Here is a 19903-nt window from a genome sequence, read left to right on the forward strand (position 1 = left end):
CAGCCCTCCCGGCGGAGGACAATCAGACGCATCAGGGAGACCCGTCACAGCAGGAACTCGTTTATTGAGGAAGTCACACAGCTTTTATGTAGGGTCGGGGCTAGGCGGGAACCAATCAGCTTAAAGGTCAGCAAGGCAGGGGGGTTCACACAGGCGAGAGTCCCATTGGACTATATGGCAAACACGAGCTGATCACATTCGCGGAACTGTTGTTAACCAATCCCTGACGGTGGTCCAGTTTATCGTCATGAACCTTTGAAACCGCCTTTGAGCCTTGATTTTGCTCACTCGCCAGGGAGTAAGGAGTCAGCCTGAGTTAGTTAAAGTGTCATTAGTCCCAACATAAAATGGCTAAATCAAGCTAGTTAACATATGCATTACCTTACATACTTATCTTTTTGTTTTATGGTGGGAACCCTTAAAATTAATTGGCCAGACTGGTGATAAAAAGTTCTTCCACTATGTTATCTTCTAGTAATTTAATGGTTTCAGGTGTTAATGTAAGACTTTCATTTTGAGTTGGGTTTAAAGGGGGTGGTGGTACTAGGGATTGAACACAGGGATGCTTTACCACGGAGTCACATTCCCAGCCTTTTTTATTTTTTTAATTTTGAGAAAGGGGGGTTTTGCTAAGTTGCTTGGGGCCTCACTAAGTTGTTGAGGCTGGTTTTTTGAACTTGTGATTCTCCTGCCTCAACCTCCTGAGTCACTGGGGTGACAGGCATGAGCCACCACCCAACTTAAGTTGATTTTTTTGTGTGTATGTGTTTTGTATATGGTGTTTTGTATAAGGGTCTAATTTCATTGTTTTCTGTGTAGATATCCAGTTTTCCTAACAATATTTTCTGAAGAGACTATCCACTCCCCATTGTGCATTTCTTTTGGCATCCTTGTTGAAAATCAGCTGACCACAGATGTGTAGGTTTATTTGTGGAGTCTCTATTCTGTTTCATTGGCTTATGTGTTTGTTTTTATGCCAATAGCACACTGGTTCGTTTGTTGGCATACAGTGCTGGGAATTGAACCTGGGGTCTGAAGCATGATCAGCAAGTGCTCTGTCCTGAGTTAATGCCCAGCCTGCATACTATTTTTGATTACTGTAGCTTTGTAATATATTTTGAAATCAGTAAGTGTGGTAACTCCAGTTTTGTTCTTCTTCTCAAGGTTGCTTTTGCTATTCAGGGTAAAAGTGGCATTCTATTTATTTATTTATTTATTTATTTATTTATTTATGGTATCGGGGATTGAATTCAGGGACACTCAACCACGGAGGCACACCCCCAGCCCTGTTTTGTATTTTATTTAGAAGACAGGGTCTCACTGAGTTGCTTAGCACCTTGCTAAGTTGCTGAGGCTGACTTTGAACTCTTGAAACTCCTATCTCAGCATCCAGAGCTACTGGGATTACAGGCATGGGCCACTGCGCCTGGCACTCTATTTATATAATAACTCAAGTTCTTAGTTTTTCCTGATCTTTCCTAAATCATCAGATTTTAGAATCTGGATCTGTTTACCTGACACTAATTGTCACTTAGCCACATATCGTGGCAGCCACATATGTACAAATGCTTTTAAAAAATTTTTTTGGTTCTTTTTAGATATACATAACTATAGGGCATATTTTGACATACACACATTGTGCAGATGCTTTTGATGACAATTAAGGGGATATTTTTAGCAAAGGGACTGGGGTGGGAGTAAAGGAAGTCAAACAACTCCCTCTTATATTGCCATTTTATAAGTTGGGAAGTACTGACCCCAAACTTATTAGGTCACTTCTGGGATTTGGAGGGGTAGTGGGATGCACTTTCTAATTTCCTCATCCAAAACATGGTAAGATTATAGAGATGATTTTTTTTTTTGTGAATCTAATATTTTCTAAATGTTTTCCCAAAAAATCCCACTTAAGGGAACAATGGAGTTGCTATGGGCTTACTAATTTTTCCCATCCTATTTTCCATCCTCATTTATAATGACTTTGACTTAGTTAACTTTAATGATGTAATAAGCACTCACAAGTTCATTACTCGAAACAAAACTAGGTTTTTGGCAGTAACCCCCATTCCATCCCCAAGGCTTCTCTCACCCAGGGTGGCTTTCCATGCTACATTCAAATCAGGAGTGGAGTCAGGGCCTATCCTCTTAATGTCATCTTCTCATCTTTCCTCATTGTCACCAATAGGGCAAATCTGCTTTGTCAGGCTTAACATTTAGAAAATCCTTAAATGGCCTCACTTGGCAGAGAATCGAGCTGAGATTAAAGCTATTTCTTGTAGCACAATTTTCTATGTTTAAGTGAAGCTCAAATATAGCTGAGATATTATTCATCTTGAAGCCATCACCCACAAATTTGGATGTAACTTCCTTGTCACATTCCAGAAATTCTTCTAGGATAGGACCAGGGCTGCTGACTAAGAGATTCCCCACCCCACACTCCCTGCCCACCTCCTCTCCAATACTGATTAGTGTTTTTCCCTCAGCTTCTGCCATAGGGTGTAATGGCTCCTGAGTGACATTTTCTTTCTAGTCTCATAATTTAGTGACTGCTGGGTGGAGTGACACATGCTGGTATTAGTCACTCCTCCCAGTACTGAGTTTGTGTCTAAGCAGTGACTAGGAGTCAGAGGATGCATATCCAGACTCAAAGAGGGGATTGAAAAATTGATCAGTGTCATGGAACCCCTTTTGTTCATCTTTACACTTGATGGGGAAAGGGTTTCATTGATTAAACAAATTTCTTGGAGTTTATTTAAATTGTTTGTCTTACAGATGTTTTTAGTCTGGAGAATCTGCGAGACCTAAAGTTACCTAGTTGGGTATAGTGGTGCATGCCTGTAATCCCAGCATTTGGGGAGGCTGAGGCAGGAGGATCACAAGTTTGAGGACAACCTCAGCAACTTACTGAGGACCCAAGCAAATTAGTGGAACTGTATCTCAAAATAAAAAGCGAAAAGAGCTAGGGAGATGGTTCAGAGGTAAACTACCCCTGGGTTCAATCCCCAGTACCAAACAAATAAGCTTCTGGTGGAGCTAGGATATGTAGCATGGGGCATGGAGCTTTGTACTCTAATTGTGGTGGTTTGTTAAGAGGAAGGAACTTTGGTTTTTTTTTTTTTTTTTCGGTGCTGGGGATCAAACTCAGGGCATTGTGCTTGGGAGGTAAGCACTCTACCAACTGAGCTATATCCCCAGCCCAAGAGGAAGGAATTTTTGCAGTTGATTTTTAATTCTGAGACCAGGCGACAGGCTTTTAGCTGCCTACATGGTATTTAGCTCTTAATGAGACTAGCTTATGGAGGTTTTGTCCATATGCAAATAACTATTACTATGAAGCATCAGTTTTCAAACTTGGATGTGAACAATCACGTAAAGAACTTAAAATAGATTTCTAGGTTCTCGCCACTTTCTTCTTTTCCCCAAGGGCCATCTGAGGCAGGGTGGTTCTACATGGCCTACCTGGAAGATAACTTGCAGGGTCAAATAACCAGAAATGTGTCTTTGTGGTGCCATGGCCAGTTTGGTTATGTACCAACTTCAATTTGATTCTCCCCCTACCCTGCCTCACTTCCCATTTTCTCTCATTCTTGCTTCCTGGACTTGTTCCTCTCAAAAAAGTACTAGCACATAAGTTTTGCTTCCATTCTTTCTGCTAGGGAACCTGGACTAAGGGATGAAAAGGGAAGTCGAATTTAAAGGGTTATATGTAGGTGGATTCTTCCCACAGAAATGGTAAGAGCACAGTCCCCGAAATAATCTTTTGCTGGCAGACTTCTCCAAAGGTTTATGGACTTAAATGGTTTATGAACAACTTCATAATATGGCATCCCAATGAGACCAGAATGAAAGAAATTTTGTCTGTTTTTCTTAGTTACTTCCAAATGACTGCTGGGGTCTTTGAAACATTTAGTACTGGGTTTAGGGAATTAAGGTAACTGTTCTGTAGGAGAATTAGATGGGCTTATTCTCTTAAATTAGTTGTGGGGCCAATGCTGTGATAATTTTATATATCCTTTTAAATTTTTAGACCCTTTAAAAAGCATGCTGTACTGTTGATGAAAATGTAAAGTAGCTCAGCCATGATGGAAGAGTATGGACATACTTCAAAAAATTAAAAATAGGGGAGTAAAAGAATTAGATGATGAGAGTTGTAACCTAATCAGTGGATTAATACATGGTTATGGATTAAATAGGTGATAACTGAAGGCAGGTAGGGTGTGGTTGGAGGAGAGAGGTCACTGAGGGTGTGCCTTTGGGGTTTATATTTTGTCCCTGGTAAGTGGTGCTCTCTCTGTGCATCATAGTTGCCATGTCCTGAGCTCCTTCCCTCTGCAACATCCTTCTGCCGTGATGTTCTGCATTATCTCAGGCCTAGAGCTACCTATGGAGTAAATCTCCGGACTAAATCTCTGAAAACATGAGCCAAAATAAACTTTTCCTTCTCTACATTGTTCTTATCAGGTATTTTGGTCACAGGGGCAAAAAGACAGACTAAAATATCAACTTTACTTACAAGATTATATACTTTGTCTTCAAGGTCTGAAAATCTGTCTTCAAAGTGGTTTGATCTATTACTGATTAGCTTTCCATTGAATTCTTAATTTGATTTATTTATTCCTTAATTTATAGGATTTCTGTTTGTTTCTTTTTCAGAATCTCTATCATTTTATTGAAATGACCTTTCACTTCATGTGTTTTCTAAGTTCATTTCTTACATCTTCTTTTAGCTTGTTGAATATTTTAACTATGAACTTTTAAAATTCTGTCTCTGACATTTCCTTCATCTGATGTCAATGGACTCAGTTGTTGAAGTGTTATAGGTTGTTTGGGGTGTTTTGTTCCCTTACTTTTTATACTGCTTGTATGCCTACCCATCTATTGGGATGATTAGCACTTCTTTTTTTTTTTTTTATGCAAGGGACTATTTAGTGAGCTTCTTTCTCTTAAGGGCAGCAGGCTGGGTGAATATCCAGGTATTGATACTTTCCCTCAATGTGTGTCTTCTGCTGTTCCCACTATCAGCACCACTTTGAGAGAAGACACTGAAACCTATTTACTACAGTCACTTCAGAGCAAAGTCACATACTAATCAGCCTTAGGAGAAACAAAAATTTGTTTATGTTTTCCACAGTTCCTCTAATCCAAGTAAGAACTTGTAGTAAGATTCTGGAGTAGGTAAAAAATTAGTTATTAAATATAGTAAAATTGCTGTAGTATCACACAGGGGTTAAAATGAGGAGGGGAGGAAAAAATGGGCAAAAAAAGAGAAAAAAGAAAAAGAAAGATAGAAAATAATAATATACTACATGTGGAATCTTTGAAAGTCAAAATATAGAAGGAGAGAATAGAATATTAGTTACCAGGGACTGAGAGGTGGAGTTGGGAAATGTTAGTTTAAGGATACAAAATTTCAGTTAGATAAGAAGAATACAAAATCTAAAAGATCTATTATACTACATGGTGACTATAGTTAATAACAACATATTTTGTGTATGTGTGTGTGTGTTCGCATATGCTCTACCATTGAGCTATGTCCCCAGCCCAGTACTCTTGAAAATTGCTAAGAGAATAGATTTTAAGTCTTCTCAACACAAATGGCAAGTATGTGTGGTAAGGCATATGTTAATTACCTCTATTTTGCCACTTGCCCACGCTTTCCAAATCATGCTATACTGAAAAATACAATTTTCACTTATCAGTTAAAAATAAATAATCAATAAAATACGTGTGGTGTACCAAGGACTCAATTTTGAAATAATTCATTTCCGAGGTCCTGGAGGAGTAGCATTCACTCCAGGGGAGGCAGCCCAAGCTGCACCCACCGTGGCCAACTTTGACCAGATGGCAGATGCTGTGGGGCTGAGACTGAGGCCAAGGCTGAGGCTGAATGAGAAACCGGGACCATGTGCTGTGAACTTCAATTCCTTTGAACTTTGAACACACAAGGACAAGAGAATTTGATTTTGGACTTCAAATTTCTTTACACTTTAACCTACAAGGAAAAGATGTTATTTCCTTGGGAATTTGATGGTAGAACTTTGTTTGTTTGTTTGTTTTTTACAACTGGGAAAACCACCAGTCAGCCTTTATTGCTGCAGGATACCAATATTCTTATGTAGTTTAATAGCAGAAGCTTTGATAGACTGTGTTAGACATAGTTAGCAATTACTTGGGATGGGAAATAAAAGAATGAACTCTCAGACTGGGGAGATAGCTCAGCTGGTAGAGTGCTTGCCTTGCAAGCACAAGGCTCTGAGTTTGATCCCTAGTACAGCAAAAAAAAAAAAAAAAGAATGAACTCTCAGCCTTGAGGCAGTGGCCTGGTTGTGGATTTAATTAACATTTTGTCTGATTCACTTCAGGGATTTTTAGTGGCAGAATCTTCATGGCAACCATCATGGACCATCATGGTCCTGCAGGATTCTCAAAGAACTGTGGCTGGTGTATGTGTCTATAGGGGAAACATGAAGGTGGGAACAGGGGACAGGCTTTTTTTTTTTTAGTGTAATCAGTAGGCTTCTATGTTAAACTCTGTGCTATACGCTAGCTTTGTTAATATTGTCAAAAGCAATATTTTGGTTCTCTGTTTACTGACCCTGTTGTTTTCTCAGTTGATTCAGAATCTGAATAAGGAATTAGGTACTATTTGCTGGGTCTCCTCAGAAACCCAAATTATTATGTTGGCTCTGACCCTGACCCCACCCCTTACATGTTATTAAAAAATGGCTACAACAATTCTAGACATTACATCCTTGGTCAAGGAGGAAGAAAGGGGAAGAGGGTGAAAACAGGATATTCTTCTTTCATACTTAACCACCTTTATCAGGCAAGAAGCAATTTTCTAATTGCCCCACATAGCATTTCCTCCAATCTCTTTGGTCTCAGTTAGGTTATTTAGTTCCTTTGGCTACAAGGGAAGTAGAGAAAGTAGGTTTCACTTCCCACCTTGATAGTGCAGAAGGCAAAAGAATAACAGACTGTGATTGGTTGCTAGGTTAAACAGCCAACATCTGCCACATGAACTTGATATGAATAATATGATTGTTCTCCCTGCTTTAAGTGAATGTCTCCATAGTGTTTCTCAGGAAGGTCAGTCAGTATCCACATAGCTCAAAATATTTTTCTATTTCATGTATATGTGTCTTTAGATTTTAGCCACTTGGTTAGTCTTCTGTTGCAGTAGGCAAAACTCTCAGTGTTGTCATTGCTCCACAGCCACATGCTCTTCAAGCCAAACCCTGTCCCAGGTATCCCAGATGTAAGGTGGAGCACCCAGCTCTGATGTCCCATGCTGGAGAGCCACTCCTCATGCAGACAGAGGGGAGAGAGATGACAAATGGGAGTCACACTACCTGGGTTCCAAGTATGGCTCTGCTCTTTGATTTGGAATGAATCTCTGGAAAGTCACCATCTCTCCATTCCTTACACTTGGCTCTCTGTGAGGGGTGATGATGATCTCTCTGGGAGCACTTCCTCTGGGAGCAGGTTAGATGATTCAGAGGAGCTAGATTGCTTCTGTTAATTTTTCTACTTTGGAGACATAACCTTCAATTCCCTGCCTCGTCCATATCCTGTAGCTTCCTATGACATGCTAACCTTCAGTGCTTCCCTTCCTTAACTTCCATGGAATGTATGGTCTGGATTTACTGTTTTGACCCACAACTTCACATTGTCTTGGATTTTTAGTTCATCCTTTCACAGTCTGAGTCTCACTTCCCCAACCCATCTCTCTGATGTGCGGCCTGAGGGCAGTTCTATAGATTCCTTTTTTCCTGTGCCTCCAACTTTGATATAATATCAGTATTCAGTAGACAATTGTTGAATTGAATCTTTGAGATCACAAAGATAAGAAAGAAAAACATGCATCACTTCTATGGTTGTGCCAGGCTAAATGACCATTGGCACCCAGAAGTTCTCTTCTAGGTCTGTTGGTTTTTGGTTTTTTTTTTTTTTTTTTTTGGTACCAGCGATTGACCTCAGGAGCACTTGACCACTGAGCCACATCCCCAGCCTTATTTTATATTTTATTTAGAGACAGGTCTCACTGAGTTGCTTAGCACCTTGCTTTTGCTGAGGCTGGCTTTGAACTCATGATCCTCCTTTCTAAGCCTCCTGAGCTGCTGGGATAACAAGCGTGAGCCACCGCACCCAGCTTCTATTGCCTTTTAATTCATTAGGATGCTGGAATTTTAGGGTCTAGGACCAGATATACAGAAGTCCATCCTGCTCTGTTCGTGCAGCCTCAAACTTGCTATTAATGTTCCCAAATGAATCTGAAGCCTGGACTCCATGGCTCCCTTAGTACTTTCCTGAGCCCGATCTCTCACTCAGAAGTCATGGCTTTAAGCAGTCCCATTGTGGATCAGAAGCACCACCTTTGAATCAGGTAGAAGATCATGATTCTTCTCTGGCTCTACAGCCACTAAGATCTCCGACCATGGGAAATTCACTCAGTTTTTCTTAGTCACAATTTTATTAAGTCACAGAATTTGAGAATTGAAGGCTCATTTCACAAAGAGGTATGTGTAGCTTCAAGAGTGCTGGACTGAGAATGAGGAGGAGTTGATAGACCTTCTGACCTTGAATTTCTGCATCTAGATAATGAGAAGGCAGGGCTGGGGATACAGCTCAGTCAGTAGAGTGCTTGCAAGTACAAGGCCCTGGGTTCAATCCCCAGCACTGCAAAAAAAAAAAAAAAAAGAGAGAGAGAGAATGAGAAGGCAGGAATAAATAAACTTCATGACTTCATCTCACTCTAAATTGTAGCATTCTAGATTTTTGTGGTGTAGGATTAGAGTATGAAGTGGTTGGTTGCTGTGGTAGTCAGCTTTCCATCACTGTGACAATATACCTGAGAAAAGCAACTTAAGACTTATTTTGGACTGCAGTTTCAAAGGTTTTAGTCACTTGGCCCCATCACTGTGGGCTTGTGGTGAGGCAGAATATTATAACGGGAACGATGTGATGGAGCGAAGCTGCTCACTTACCAGCAACCAGGAAGCAGTGCGGAGGGGGCTGGGGCAAAATAAACCCTTTAGTAGCACATTTCAGTGACCTATTTCCTCCAACAAGGCCCCATCTCCTAAAGTTTTCACCACCTCCCAATAACTCCGTCAGCTGGGAACCAAGCCTGGACAACACAGGAACTTTTGGGGGTCATTCTAAATTCAAACTCTAACAGTTACTAAATCTACTTTACCCAGTTTCCTGGTGTGGGATTCTTGTCCTCTTGCTGGAGACTTGACTGTATATTTTGTCTTTGACTCTACCTTTTTCTCCTCTTGACTCTTGGGGCTAGGCTATGGGACCACAGGTGTTTCTAGACTTTCTCAAACCTTTGGGGACAATGTTTACAGTGTACTTTGGAAAGAGTATTTGCATCTGTTATCTGGCCAGAAGTTGACAGTCTCTCTCCATTTTTCAGGTGTGAAATAGACTTTTGGAGAAGTTTAAGGACCCAAGGTCTCAAGGCTACTGAGTAGAGGCCGAGCTGAACAAGAATTCAGGTTGTCTGAATTCCAGCCAAAGGTTATTTACTTATAACACTAATGGGGTTTGGGGGAGAAGATATCATGGCTCAGTTCAGGGGAAGCAGAATGTGGAACCAAGGAGACTTGGAGTAGGGTTCAAAGGAGCAGGAAGGAGGAGGCTGTTGCCCACCCCTGGATCCTTGTCACTGCTGCCAAGTCAGGCTTATTGTCTCCATTTTCTTTCAATCACCTCTTTTTTTATTGTAGAAGTCATCTATGTTCACTATGAATGGTTTAATGGGAACAGAATGGGAGAGAGTAACAAGAAAACCTCCTCTACTCTGGCCACCTTAGGCACCCACTCAGAATGTATTGCAAGTGTCATTGTCCTTTTGGGTTCCTCATTAGGTCTCAGGTACTCTTGAAATGCTTGTAAGAATATTGAGGTATAGCCCACCAATTCTCTATTTGGATTTGGGGTAGAATATTGGCATCTGGATCATCTACTTGCCCCTTCTCCATTTCAGGATTCCCTCCATCAGTCGTCCTGGAAGTGGGAAACACAGCTTCACTTTATTAATAGTGCACAAATAGATTCCACCTGCCAGACAAGGCTTCTCTGAGGTCAGGCACAAGGCTTAGTTCCGAAAAACTGGTGGTAGGGGGCTTCCAATACTCTCTTCTGAAATGGGACTAGTTAAGCCCACTGAGCAACCTCATTCCCCTCCCTTCTCAGGAGAGAGGGTAGAACATGGGAGGTAGACCAGAAAGATGACCAAGCCTGCTCTGCTCACTGCTTGCAGGCAGGGAATGAGAATGGAATGCCAACTCTCACCTGTTATGAAACATCATCCCTCTGCCTGCCACGAAAACATGGCTCAAGAGTGTCCTTGGCTTTGAGCACTCCTCCTCTCTTACAGAGGACTAATTACATGGTGTTCCTTTCCTTAAAGGCAAAGAGAAATATATGAGGAAAGTACGTGCCTTGCACATGACTAACTTTTCCCTGTTAAAGCTATTTCTTTTATTTAGGGCACAGTTCTACCCAAAGCCCCATTGAAAGATAGAAATACTCCTGAAGTAAGATGTATTCTTAGCTGCTATGTTAGAAGTTGGGGACCAGAGACAGCATGTAGCCTCTGCTGTCCAGGAGATTTCACTCCAGAGTGGTAGTCAGACAGCCACCTAAGAGTTGAAACATGATTATAAAGCTATGATAACAATGACAATGACGACAGCTGAATACTCATGGAACACTTACTATGTGCAGATATTATGCTGAGCATATCACATGCACTATCTCGGTTCATTCTCATAACTCTAGTAAGGTAACTAGTCATCTCAGTTTTCAGATGGGGGAACTGAGACCAAGAGAGGTTAAGTAGTATGTTCAAAGTCACACAGCTTGTGAGAGGCAGAGCCAGGAGTTGCACCAAGCATTCTGACCATAGTATCTTGTGTGAAACCACCACTTTGCATTTCTGTGACAGAGGACAATGTGGGTACTCCTGTGACGGAGGACAGTGTGGGTACTCCAGGAGCCCAGATTGCAGAGTCAGGGAGTTCAGACAGACACATATCACTCCATGTATGCTTGGGCACCTCTTAGGGAGCAGCCAGATATGTGGGGGAAGAAAGAGGGAGCATTAGTAGGTCATCTCTGCACAGGAGACCTCAGCAGGAGCAGGAGGGGAGGAGGATGCTGAACGGGGCACGTAGAGTACATAAAAGGCTGATGTGAAGGCAGAAGTTCACAGGTATCTCTGAGTAAGTTCCTTCATCTCAAGGTTAATCCAGAAGCATTCTATCATGACCCCTCTTGAAGCTAGTTAACATAACAATATTTATCTCTGAGAAGAACACAAATGAAAATATCTCAGAGAGGAGGGAGGGGAGACATCAGGGCATCAGGAGCCGGAATCTCAACCATCTGGAATCCTACTGAGATTTGGCGCCCGTTCCAGAGTCTCAGGTATCTTGCCAAAATCTTTTTTTAAAAGAGAAAAAAAAAAAAAAAAAAAAACCCACAATAATGTAGACTGCTATAATAACCCACCAGATACTCCTCACATCAGCATTTATAGACTTCCTGCCAGTGGCCCAGAGAGCATCTAATGGATGGATAGCAAAGGCAGCAAGGGGGAAAAAAAGCAAGTGAGTGATTGAGCGGTGCCTCCTTGGGTTTTTATTATCATTGCTGCCTTTAGCCATATGCTCCTCAAAGGCACTGACAAGCCTGGACCAATTTCAAAGGAATTCCAAAACCCAGATTTCATTATCGTCATTACATCTCCGGATAGTCAGTATTCTGCACAGGAAACACAGATTTATGGAAGTTCTTAAATGTTTCTCTGTAAATGTTGATCAGCCTTTCCTGTCATTACAGGAGATGCCTGGGATGTTGAAATGGATGCTAATAAATAGCCAATTCAGCTTATTGCCAAGTAATGAAATGCAGTTCTCTTACTTGAAATAGGATGTCTTGCTACTTGAGTGGGTTCCAGAAGCCGCATAAGAAAGGGAATGAAATGGTTTCTTTTTTAGTCTGTTTGGTTGTTCCTTCCCATCCCAACCCCCACTGCCACGTTTTAAAACAGAATGAAAACAGACCAATCTGCTGAGGGCGCCAGTGTTTGAGTACAGCAGGGACGGACCCTGTTGGTGCAGCCGCTGTGTTTGTCATTCTATGTCACCACAGGAGATCCCATTTGGTTATGACTCTACATGCCTTCTGGGTCTTTCCCCATCCTTTTCCTTGTCCTCCTTCCACATACCAACCTTGCTCAATTTCACAAACAGAAAAATGACACCAGAGCTCTAGAGTCAGATGGCTAATGGGTCAGGAATAGAGCCTGGAAGATCCCACAGGCAATGAGACTCTGGAACTCTGCAGCATCCCTGATCCCATCTCCATCCTGAAGGAGAGTATGCTTCTTTGCAAGAATGGTGACATCTAACCAAAGGTTCTGGTGTTTACCAAAGTTTCGGGTATTTTGTTAAGACTTGTGTAAAGGGAACAAAGCAAAGGGATAAATCTTAGGAAAACACAGGATTCTTCCAGTAATGGATGGGGTGTGCAGAGATCTAGAGTGTGTTGGATATTTCATACAAAGAAGGCAAGTTGTTTCACTTTGTGCCTCATTATTGGTCAAGTATAACCAAAGAGAAACAATAAGTTATATATATACACGTATATAAAACTATGTATATATGTGTATATATATAAAAGACTAATGCTTCAAGGACACCTTGAATAGTGGAGGCAGAGTAATAATGTGTTCAAATGTATGATTCAAACACTGTGTTCATCAGATAACATGAACATCTCCCTGGAAGCCAGTACAAAAACTCGTTCAACACCTTGAGATGAAAGCGTAGGACTATTGGATGTGTGCCAGGAATTTTCAAAGTCCTCTACATGCATTATTTTATTCAGTCCTTGCAAGGACACACAGGTAACATGAAGAGCCAGGATTTGAAGCCAAGCCATGTAATCTATGATGCCATTGTTCTCAATCCCTGTGCTTTACTGTGTCATTTTCAGAACCATTAGTTGATCTTGCAATTTCCAGGTGATGCTTATTCCTCATCCAGTCTATCATAATTCCAGCATTCTTCAACCTATGGAATGAACAATAAATTTAACTACCACCTACACACCCACTTACAATAGTGAAAGGTGGGAACAGGTTAAGAGAAAAAAATTTACCATAACTAGTATTTTAAAAGAAGGTAAAAGGGAAAAGTGATTATTCAATCTTCAAATACTCTTGAAGCAATACAGAAATATGCAACTGATATTGAATATGGTCATCCACACATGAATTTTGTCCTTTTTTCCTTCATCACTACCTCAATTGTGAAAGTGTATAACCTACAAATTTTGTGGGTTATTCCAACAACCAATCATTTTTCAAAACATCTTTTTAGATGTTGTTAGACCTTTATTTTTTATTCATTTATTTATATGTAGTGCTGAGAATCAAACCCAGTGCCTCACACATGCTAGGGCAAGCACTCTACCACTAAGCCACAACCCCAGCCCACCAATCATTTTTAAGATCATATTTATTCCATGTTTTACTTCAGAATTAAAACAATCCTTGTTCATAATCACATGACCTTGAGTCCTCTCTGGTCATGGTATGATTCTTCCTTAGGCTATACTTCCCTCCTACCCATGTAAGGAAACACCTTGCTCCCAACCTGAGATTACCTCTTCAACCTCTGCTTTCACTGTTGAGTAAATAAAGGATTCCTAAAATCAAATATTCAAGGCTTATTCTGTGGAATAAGTCAAATGTGATAGAACAAAATGTTGCTATTATTTTTTAACCCCCTCCCCCACTTCCCTCTAAGGATGGTGGGGTCTTTTGTTTGCTAAGTTTAAATAGTCATCAGCTTTAGTATACTAAATCTTGTACATTCTGGAGGATATAATTTAATGCTGGGGTGGGGAGGGAATACACAATTTTAGATGTAGAAGCTAGAAGAAAGCAAAATTACTGTGTTTAAGGAATACGGAACTATAAAATAGGGGTAATAATAGTTTCAAGACAGGGTTGTTTTGAGGGCTAAATGAGATAATTTGAAGTGTCTGGGCACAGTTCTCAGCACATAGCAAGAGCGGAACCAAAGTGAAAACATTTTGTACTGTTACCATTATTGTTGTTGTTGCTGTTCTTATCTAAGCCTTTCTTGAAAAAAATATACTAATGATAGAAATAGATTGAAGAAGAGAATCAAAGTAAGAGCTAGAAATGATGTTCAGAAGTGTTACTTGCCAAATCAATTTAAACAGAGAAATAAATACTAAAGAAACTAACGTTATAGAATGAAATGTACATATTATAAACCTTGACAATGAAAAATAACATACTGAAAGGAGGTGGGAAGAAGTTTAATAGTGCTAATTTGTTTTAGGTGTATCTCTAGGATGTAGCAAATAGTTGGGTTCTTCCTTGTGAGCCAATTGGAAGATCTTTTAGTCTGAATACCTAATTTTTACTCATTTACATCAATTAAAATGACTTGTTTGGTATTGTTCCTGTTACATATTGTTTTATACTGTCTCTTTTTTAAAAAATATTTTTCATTGTAGATGGACACAATATCTTTATTTTATGTGGTGCTGAGAATTGAACCCAGTGCCACACACATGCTAGGCAAGCGTTCTACCTCTGAGTCACAACTCCAGCTCCTATACTGTCTCTTTTTTAACTTTAAAAACCTATTGCTTTGTCAATGACTCCTAAATCTCAGGAAATAATGCCAAGAGTTAATAAATGGAATGACCTCAAATTAAACAACTTCTGCACAGCAAAGGGAACAATTAAGAATGTGAAGAGAGAACCTACAGAATGGGAGAACATCTTTGCTAGCTACTCTTCTGACAGAGGATTAAAATCTTGAATATCTAAAGAACTCAAAAAACACCACAAAACTGAATAACCTAATTAATAAATGGGCAAATGAATTAAATGGATACTCTCAAAAGAATATAAATGACCTACAAATATATAAAAAAATGTTCAACATCATTAGCAACTAAGGAAAAGCAAATCAAAACTACATTGAGATTTCATCTCTCACCAGTCAGAATGGTAGTTGTCAAGAATATGAACAATAATAAATGCTTGAGAGGATGTGGGGGGAAAAGGAATACTTTTATACTGTTGTTAGGACAACCACTATGAAATCAGTATAGAGATTCCTGAAAAGACCAGGCATGGAACCATTGTATGATCCAGTCATACCACTCCTCAATATTTATCCTAAAGAATCAAAGTCAGCATACTATAAAAATACATGCATACTCATGTTTATAGCAGCCCAATTTACAATAGCCAAACTATGGAACCAGCCTAGGTGTCCATCAATGGATCAATGGATTAAGAAAATGTAGTATATCTATATCTATATCTATATCTATATCTATCTATCTATATACATATATATATACAATGGAGTTTTTATTCAGCCATTAAAGAATGAAATGATGTCACTTGTAGAAAAATAGATGGGACTTGAAAATATTATGTTAAGTGAAATAAGCCAAACTCAGACAGTCAAGGGTCATATGTTTTCCTTCCAATGTGGAAGCTAGAGAGGAAAAAGGAAAAGAACGGTGTGTGTGTGTGTGTGTGTGTGTGTGTGTGTGAATCTCATGAAAATCAAAGGAAGATCAATAGAATAGCAGAAAGGGACCAGGGGTAAGAGGAGGGAAGGGAGGAGGAGATGTTAGGGAGTGATCTTGGACAAATTCTGTTGTTATATCATGTGCATGTATGAATATGTAACAACAAATCCCACCATTATTTACATCTATAACACACCAATAAAAATATGGAAAAATTAATTAATAGAAAAAATGCTTTTGCTTTGTATTTGCTTTCTTTTTCATTAAAAATTTTATTGAGATAATTGTAGATTCACATGCACTTGTAAGAAATAATACAGAGATCCTGTGTACCCTTTAACCAGTTTCCACCCAATGGTAATGTTTTGCAAAACTGTAGTACAAGATCATAACCAGGATATAGTTCTTTAGTATGATCGCCAATCTTATTCAGATTTTCCCAGTTGTTAGTTTTGAGTGTGGGTTTCTTCTAGTAATTTGGAAGATTTCTGTTATTTTCTAGTTTTCAACTTTGTAATTTTGTGTATCTTAATCCTTTGTTTTTTTGTTTTACTTATTTATCTTTTTGATACTAGGGATTGAACCCAGGGTGCTTAGCAACAGCCACCTCCCCAGCTCTTTTAATTTTTTATTTTGAAACAGGATTGCTTAGGGCTTGCTAAATTGCTGAGACACATTGAATGTGTGACCCTACTGCCTCAGCCTCAGGAGCTGCTGGGATTACAGGTGTGTACCACCACACCCAGCTTTATCCTCTATTTCTTTATCCAGAATAGTCTATTAATTCATTATCCATTGATGGACACCTAGGCTGGTTCATCCATTGATGGACACCTAGGCTGGTTCCATAGTTTGGCTATTGTAAATTATGCTGCTATGAACATCTTATGGTGAAATTTAAGAACATCAAAGATAAAGAGAAAATTCTAAAATCTTCAGAAAATATCAAAGACAAAGAGCCTTCAGAGAAGATCAGATGTAAAGGAATAAGAACACATTGATATTGGTTGTCACATATAAAAAGGAGGGTCCGAGAAGTCAACAAAGTAATGATTTTGAAGTTTTAAAGAAAAACATCCAAGTTATAATCTATATGTAGGACTATTATAAAAGTATTTCCAGCACAAGTCTTATAAGATTACCACAAACCTTGTAAGATTACCACTTTAGAAAAACTTTAGAAAAAGGGTTCAAATAAGTAGAGAAACCAAGAGAATGTTGCAAAATATTTGGTAAATGTAAGGACGATTAACTTAGTAAACGTTACCATTGTTTTAAAACTCAGTGACCAAAGGGAAAAAAGTGAAAAAGAATATAAAAATCTGGACTTGATCTTCTAGACAATATCAATGCAATCTTGATCATGATGGACATGAAAATATGCAAATGTTATTGTTTTGCTTGATGGGCAATTATTGATAAATTAATAATAATAAATATACACATGAGCTTAAGGTAATCATATAACAAAAGAAAAAAAGTTCAATTGTACCTATGTAGTGGAAAGTAATAAAGGAAAAAACAAAGAAAGAAAATGAAGTACACATAAAAAATGCAAAATATCCCAGAAATGTCAAAAATATAGATGGGTAAAATTTGTAACTTAAAATCTAGAAACTCTCAAGATTGGAAACACACACACAAAATATAATAATATTCTGTATACATGAGATATACTGAAAGCAAAGAAGATAGGTTAAAAATAAAAGAATAGAAAAAGATATGAATTAAAAAAATAATTGAATAGCAATCTGATGAGATAGAGTCTTAAACAAAACTAATGAGACAAAGAGAATTATTAGATTCTAGGAAAAGGAACCACAGAATATATGGGAAGTATATATTACATGAACATATAGGCAGTAAAAATATAGCCTCGAAATATATAAAATAACAAACTGATGGAACCCTAAGATGGTAGATTATCAATATATTCATAGATTTTTAACAAGTTGAAGATCAGCAAACAAAAAATAAGCAGATTATAAATACAATCTAAATAATACCATTAATTGTCCAGTTGCTAAATATATATTGAATTCTATAATAGGCAGATAATACAGTCTTTTTTTTTTTTTTGCCCACATATAATAGTTACAAAAATTTACCACATACCATACTAGGCAACAAAGAAAGCCCTAGTTAATTCCACAGAATCAATACTATAGAGACTATTTTGTAAAAGTCCAAATAGTAAATAATTTTTGGCTTTGTGGACCTGATGATGTCTGTCTTAACTACTATATACTCTGTAATTGTATCACAAAAGAAACCATGGTTAATACATGAATGAATAGGTGCCACTGCGTTCTAGTAACTTTATTTTCAAAAAACGGGTGACGGGACAGACCTGAATCATGGACTATAATCTACTGAAACCCTAGTATAGACTAACACAGACATTCTAGGCAGCAATCTGGCAGGATTAAAGCAAAACTCATATACTATCACTTGTGGTTTATAATCTCTCTCTCCATATATATATATATTTAACAAAGAAATTCTCAAGCAGATCCATAAGGGAACATATTCAGAGATTTCAATGCTCTTTGCAGGAATTTGGGGACAATCTGTTAATCACTGGGGAATTGGATAAATAATATGCAGTGGCTAAATTCCATGGGAGACAACTTGAGATTAGATGTGCCCAGGCAACAGGTATATTAATATCAGAGTGCCGATTTAAAAACATAAGAAACAGAATGAGACCTAAAGCATAGTGACGATAATTTTTAAAATATATACCAAAGAATACGTTTTGTGAGACCTATAAGTTAAGAAATACACTTTATTTTGCAGTGCTACACCACTGAGCTACATTCCTAGCCAAGAATTCACTTTAAATTCATTAGACTTATTGAAGGGTGCAGTGGTAAAATCATAGCAACTCAGAAGGCTGAGGTAGGAGGAGCACAAGTTCAAGATCAGTCTTGGCAACTTAGCAAGACCCTGTTCAAAATTAAAAAAAAAAAAAAAAAAAAAAAACCAAAGAGCTGGGAATGTAGCTCAGTGATACAGTTCAATCCCCAGTACCTCCTATGTTCAATCCCCAGTACCACCAAATAAAAAAATTCCTTAGAATTATTGCCAGTGTGTATGAGTAGGGTGGCAATGTGGATGCAGAGATGGACTTTGGGGAACTGGGACAAAGCAAACAAGCAAACTTGAGAAATCCCTTGCCCAAAACAGGCATGATAATGGCCACAAACTGATGGGAATGATTAATTCTGAGATCCAGGATGTTACAGATCAATTATAGAGTATGTTCAACAACCCATTTCTCTCTGAGTGCATTGATATTTAATCATCTGCCCATTTAGCGATTAACTTTGTTTAAACAATATTATAATATGGCAATTCATCTTTTAGTAATTTTTTTGGTATAGCTATTTTTTGCAAAAGCATTTCATGTCCATGATTTGCATCTGGTTAGAACTACCTAATCGATTGATCTAATTGATTTGGCTCCTGATGTTACATAGTAATCAAGAGCATATTGCTCAAATTTCACAACACTATGAACAGTAAGAAACAAAAATGGTTGAATTTTAAAACTTGATAAAAACATGTCATCATTCTTAAATTGTAAAAAAAGTATTGTCTTTATTTCCTTTTGTTGTATTCAGTGACTAAGATAAGCCCCTATTAAAGGGGCTTGAAATAAACTTTATTCATCCATAGCAAATGAAATTGTTCCTGTGAATTCTTTTAAAAGCATGTTTGACTTGAGTGTTAAAATGTATTTGTTATCCCAGGCTAGGGAAAGGGATCTCACATGTATAGAAGAACTACCTTAAGTCAAGTACTAGACATGTATCATTCCAATTAATCCTCATAACAAGTTTTTAGAGTAGTCAGTATAATCTCCTTTTATAGATGGTGAAACTAAGGTTCAGATAAATCAAGTAATTCGTGCAAGGTCTCATAGCTAGGAACTAGTGCATTAGAATATACATGAATAAATATAGTGTTAGAATATAAATCAGTGCTTAAATATTATGGCAGGTTATGTTTTAGCATGGTGGTTTAAGACCCATCCAGTTCATCTCTCCAGTTGATTAAAATCATTAGACAAAATGCAAAACGTCTCTGCAAAGAGAAGAAGGAAAAAAGGCAGGCAGATCATGGAGGAAAGTAAAAAATTAAAGAGGCAACCAACATGGAGTTGAACTTTACTTTGTAGTTTCTTTTCTCTTCTGATCTTGCCCCAAAGCTGGGTCCTAGTTGTGGAGCAATGCATAAGCAAATGTGGCTAAAACTTAAATAGAAGTCCAGTGTTTGTGGCCCGAAAAAACAG

The sequence above is a fragment of the Sciurus carolinensis genome, chromosome 13 (genome assembly GCF_902686445.1).
Source record: "Sciurus carolinensis chromosome 13, mSciCar1.2, whole genome shotgun sequence".
NCBI classification, from domain to species: domain Eukaryota; kingdom Metazoa; phylum Chordata; class Mammalia; order Rodentia; family Sciuridae; genus Sciurus; species Sciurus carolinensis.